The sequence below is a fragment of the Manis javanica genome, chromosome 2 (genome assembly GCF_040802235.1).
Source record: "Manis javanica isolate MJ-LG chromosome 2, MJ_LKY, whole genome shotgun sequence".
Taxonomy (NCBI): Eukaryota; Metazoa; Chordata; class Mammalia; order Pholidota; family Manidae; genus Manis; species Manis javanica.
Genome location: NC_133157.1, coordinates 70,296,718 through 70,302,910, shown reverse-complemented (window position 1 = coordinate 70,302,910; position 6,193 = coordinate 70,296,718).

Here is a 6,193-nt window from a genome sequence, read left to right as displayed (position 1 = left end):
GGCCCAGTATAGGATGGATGGTAATAAGGAATTACTAATACTTATCACCTGGTGGGCCAGGTAAGGGCCAGCAGGCTTTACAAGGGAGGAGGTAGAGGAATGGGTTCAAGATAGTCTGGGAAGGTCTTGGCAAGGTAAACATTCTGGAATCTTCAGCAGCTCATCAGGAGAAAGCATTAGGAGCTTTTCAACTAGCTTGCCATCATTTTCCAAGTTCATTAACCTCTCCTTAATACACATCATGCCTATAATATTGTTGACTTGAGTGTTTAAATGTAAGTCCTCTGGATTCTTAATGCAGAAACTGAACCCCAGCAAAGTTAGCACAAGGGGAAAATGGAGGAGAGAGATAGGAGGATGTCTGTATAGGTCTGACCCTCACACTCTTCAAACTAGGAATTTGAATGTTGTTACAAATTTCTTCCTCTTTCTCTTACCTCTGCATTAATCAGACTAGTTTTTCTCCTAGTGGTAGGAAACTTAGCAACCGACAGTCTTGTACTTTACACTGCCCAATGCTTCTCTGCCAGAGAAGCATTGTTTCCATTTCCCCGTCTGGGGAAAGAAATCTTGGAAAAGTGTTCTGAATGGCCTGGCTTGGATGAACCCACAGTTGATGGACTGTTATTGAAAGACCTGGCTAGAGCTGCTTGGTTGGTTCTACCCAGAAGAAATATGATTACTCTTAGCATCAAAAGGAATGTTTCTGAGTCAAAATAGCAAATGTCCGTAACATTCTTTCAGGAACAGAATCCGCTATCTTCCTTAGTACTTCCACTTTTCTTGTCCAGAAACATTTAAAATCTTTAAGCTTAGTCTAAAATTGATTGCCCTTATTTTCCTCTTGGTATAGCTGACAATAGTCTTCAGTCTATACAGTTACGGGTAATAGGGAAATTTAAAAGTATGTAAAGCTTTTGTACATTGTTCCCATCACATTATAATAGGCATGGAATAAACTCTTCCTTTGGTACTGACTTAATTTGGAAAAAAATCAAATCACACTTTTAGTATAAATATCACCTCATTATTTGAGCATTGAAGTTAATTGGTTTAATGCTTCATGCATTTGATGTTTTGCAAAAGTGGTATAAATTCTGTACTTCTCATGAACAACTGTAACATGACAATATTTGAAAACGTATATAAACAAGGCCTGTTTTTACAATTATCATAGACCCTTGTTTCATTTATTCTTTATTATAGTGAAATGTTAAAGATGGAGCAGGCAGTCCACATCAGTTCAAACCACCAACATGATCATTTTGATATTCTTTCATTTTTGTTACTCTGATCGTGAGTACTCTTTCCATTTCTATAGTATATCACTGTTTGCAAAGTCCTGATGTACACTCATTTTATCATGTGAACTGACATGTACTGTCTTAGCTCAGCTCAATCCAACATAATGTGAAATAGCCTTTGGGCTGATCTTTGCATTCTTTAAGGTCCAGATGCAACAGTATATACTCCTTAACCTTCTAATTCAATCCATTGAGAAATCAATCAAATTCTTATTTATGTTAGTATTTTTTATTTCCATGTTCTTAAGACTCCTCTAGAGCTTCCACTGTGTTTTTAATGCCTCTTTAAACCTTAAAAAACTCTTATTAAGAATTATTACTATCTCCATTTTTCTATTGATGAAAATGAGATCAAGCTCACAGAATTTCAGACATTTTTTTTTCCTAAAGGAAAAGTGAATCAGGCGATAATATTTGAAGTCAGATCAGTTTGTTTAGAACTTCATATGACATATCTACCTACCACAGAGAATTGGGCTCAATATAAAGTAAGCATTTGAATTAATTTTTACTCACACATTCCCATCTTGAATCAGATGAAAAAAATCAGAAAACTATAATTGTGACTTAAGAGGAAGATTGTGTTGAATTTCTTTTTAGTGAACTTGGTGTGAATATATAATTACTTGAATGGTTATCTATGTAATTACTTGTTTCATATCTATCTCCCCCCATAGGCTCTAAGTTCCTTGATTTTTCCTTATGAGTTCCATTTCCTAGCACAGTGCCTGACACATGGTAGGCACTTAATAAATACCTGTTAAATGAATAATGAATGATGTGATATCTCTATATTGGAATGAGCTCATTTGTCCAAGGAACTCTTTACGAATGAGACAAGACAGTAATCTGACAAGACAATCGGGTTTCATTTCCATGACTGGGAAACTGACAATTTTCTCTTACCAAAGGAAGTCTACTGGGAATACTTAGACAGGCTAACAGTACAGGATATGACACCGGCTTTGACATAATACGACACCGGGTCTGTGATCGAGAACACTTACCTGTGACGTGGAAAATTTATGTCTATGCAATCAATCCTTCTTTCAACTTTTGCATTCTAACTTTTTTTTCTCCTTTTCTTCAATTTAAATGAAATCCTCCCCTTTTAATGATATGATGACAATAATGAAGAATGGCTTTCTTGTTTAGTAACTCACTGTAGACATGTTACTAACAAAATTTGGAGAGCCAGAATGAGATTTACAATAATTTTGTTGTAAGGAAAAATCAATATTATTTAGGTATAATATTTAAAAAAGAGGTCTGGCAGGCAGGGGAGGGTGTAGAGGAACATACTAAGGGTGAAAATAAGAGACTCAAATATAAAACAACCACTGTTAATACTTGCCTGACTTGGATAAGTTCCTAAATAAATAAATACTCTATATGGGGCAGTGAAGAGTTATTTGAAATCAAATGAGTGAGGATGGAGTTTAATCCGTCATGGTAAACCTGAATTCATCTTTGTTTCTTCAGTGTTCTAGTTTCTGCTGTTATAAAGTCTATCTCCATCAATCAACAGTCTTTATCTACCTGTGACCCTGAAACTCTGAAACATTAAACTTTGCAGGGCATGGTTCCTAGGTGGGCAGGTGGCAGGATAATGATGTGATTGTGTTTATTTATGGTTTACTAGCTGACTCTGTGGTTTAAGACTGAAACGCAAGAGACACCACCCTCTAGTGCATATTCAGGCCTATATTGAGATCCCCAAGGCAAGCCTGAACTTTTCCAGAAAAGACAAATGGAAACCATGGAGGGGAGAACGGGATGTCAGCAGCCTCATGCCTGTCCCTGGTGACTTTCAGAGTATAAGCTGCTCTCATTTCCTAAGGATCTTACATTGAGTGGTCCACTCTCCAGTTGTAGAAATGTTTTACATCCTAGAACAAAGTTTGGTCATTTAAGTTATGCAACTGAATTGCTTCTGATCTACTGTAGATCAGAAAATGCATGTGTGCATGTTTAACATTTACTGACTGTCAAGGTTCCTAGATAGCAGTAACTTATATTTTCTCAGTATTTTTGACCACATGGCAATTGGCAGCATTTCCTTTAAAAAAGCTTAAGAATACAGCAAAAGTGAATTCTGCTACTGGATCCAAGAGAACCGTAGCTATCAAAATATGTTCATTTCACTCTGGTTCTTCCATAGAAGTTTATTGGCATTTTGCTGGAAAACATTGTGTAGATTTTTCCAAGGAGAATAAAGCAAATATTGATTTAGAAACATAGGTCTTATCATGGTCAGTATTCAATTGAAGGCCATTTTTTTAGGAAATACAACATTAGAACTATACTTACTAAAGCTAGAAACATTTATTAATAATTTATTATATTTATAAGACATCTCAAACAAAGAGTGCTTCAAACCACTTGTTAAATAGAATTTATAAATTTTATATAAATTCATGCTTAGTTTTGAGGGTAAATGATGAAGTTGTCTTCATGCCAAGAATTATGTCACTGTGCCAATGAATCATATCATTAACTGTCTGGAACTTTTCCTCTGACTGCCCGATACTTGACCTGAGACAAATCCACCTTGAGGGAAGAAGGGACATTAAAAAGTGCCTAGTATTTCCTTTCTTAACATGTATCTAAAAAGTCTTTTAAATCAAAGAGATAAAAATGAAATCCTGTCTGCTACATCAGTTAGGGATGAAACTTTCTATTGTTTTTACTATTTAATGCTTACAAAACGTTTTCACATATATTTATTCCATTCTCACAATTATATTGTGGGGTGGGTGGGGCAGATGATGTCATTGTACGTATTTCTAACCTGACAGCTAAAGTCAGTGATTAGTAAATCAGGGAGTCAGGACTTGAATCTGGATCTTTTACCTTCTTTGAGGGCAGACCACAGTGCCCTCCTTAGCTTACACATTTGGAGGCATAATATTATCTAAAATTCTAAATTGCATATCGACAAACATTATAGAAAGCAAAATTATAGACTGACAGTATAATCCAAAATGAGACTGGAGTATGAGAACATTAGTGGTATGAACCTCTATACATCTACAATTTAATACTGAAAAGTCATTCAGTGAACTCCTGTATCATGGTCCCATTCTCAGAGTACTATGTGGAACCACAGGCATCCACTTTGTTACCCCTTTTTGGGCGGGTGTGGGAAACTCAGAAGGACAACTATGTTCCCAGTTACTGCATCGTTATTCAATTTCCTGTACAATTCTTGAAAAACCAGCTCTTCTGGAATTAGCACTCATGTTGTGTTCATACTATTCAAAGTTTTCTCTTTTTGAAACTTTTGTTCTTCTCAGTAACTTTTCTTACCTGATAGTTGAAACCAAGCTAGGTGATGAAATAATGACAGTGAGATTTATTCATTGTCTTGATAATGCAAGACATTGGAATGCAAGGCTAAGCTGTCATGTGCATGCTTAGTCTTGGTCTTTCAAGATCTCTCTGGGTTGATTTTTCTTGAACTCAACTGTTTTTTCTACTTTTTTTTTTACTTGGTCTTTGAAAGTCTTTACTTGAATTACCTTTTCCTCTTCAGGTCCTATGTTGAAGTCTTCTTTCATTATTTCTTTGTTTCTATTCACTTGAATCACTGACTATAAATAAAGGCTTAGATCCCAATTTTCTTAGAGCTCTTCAGAAAATGAGTAAATAAGCTGACTATCTGGACACCTTTCTTGGTATTTTTGGTTTCAAATGAACTATAACCACTAGGAATTGCCAAGAATAAGTTCTACTGATTACAGCAAAGGCAATTCAAAATGCCATTATTCCATTCTCAAAACAAAACAACCAGAAAAAGACCAAAGCATGAACCAAGTCAGATAAATAGTTATCATGACTTTGATCTCACATGTGTTGGGAGTATTCCAATTAAATGAACTTCTAAATATTCTGCCACTCTGTATCTGAGATGTGCTCAAGTAATTGTTAATGCTATTGAGTGGACTTTCATGTTTTAGTAGTCTTTCTAGAAACTTAGAAAATGTTATGATATAAAATACTTTGCATCAATGACATGAATGATGCAATTTGGGGGAAGTACTAAAAATTCTATCTTATAAAGACCTTGATAATTGTGAAGAGCAAAAAATAACTGATTTTCATCATTCTTGTTAAGATCTTAGAGTTTTTTTTAAACATCGTAAAAGGTGGTAACTCCAAAAGAAAAAAAAACTTTACATTTCTACAGGTCTGGCTTAAAATATATTTTTTTAAGAAAATGATTTTTAAGAAACAAATGAACTTTAGTGACCTCTATTTCTTCATAAGAAAATATAAATGTGGAAAAAAAAACCCACCACTAATCTACTTTGAGTTCATTTTCAAATGAGAGATTTGGAGACTACTCGGTGGGTCATATGTAAATGTTTTCTCTTAAGAATGTGGTCTCTGGCTTGTATATTTCAGCACAATTTCAAGTACAGGAGCAATGCAACTAAGAAATGTTCCAGGAAATAACTTACATTAGGTCATGTGATACATGTTCGATGTTAGAATGACCTGACTCCTCTCTGAGCATATGACAGGATATATTTGGACACACAGTGAGTATTAATCTGAAAGTACATTTTGAAATCATCTGGGTGGTGGATGGTTATCTCAGGAGTCATGAACATAAATGCTGCCTTGGTGATGAGCACAAATGAAGCAGCTCACTACCATCGGTGAGGAAGAAGCTACATCACACACAAAATGCAAACGCCAAGGCAGTTGTTGGCCAGAGTCCTGAACAGAGTCCTTAATAAGATTATTAAGAAATTACATCTTCTTTTTTTTTAAATTTTGGTATCATTACTCTACAATTACATGAGGAACATTATGTTTACTAGACTTCCCCCATCACCAAGTCCCCCCACATTCCCCATTGCAGTCACTGTTCATCAGCGTAG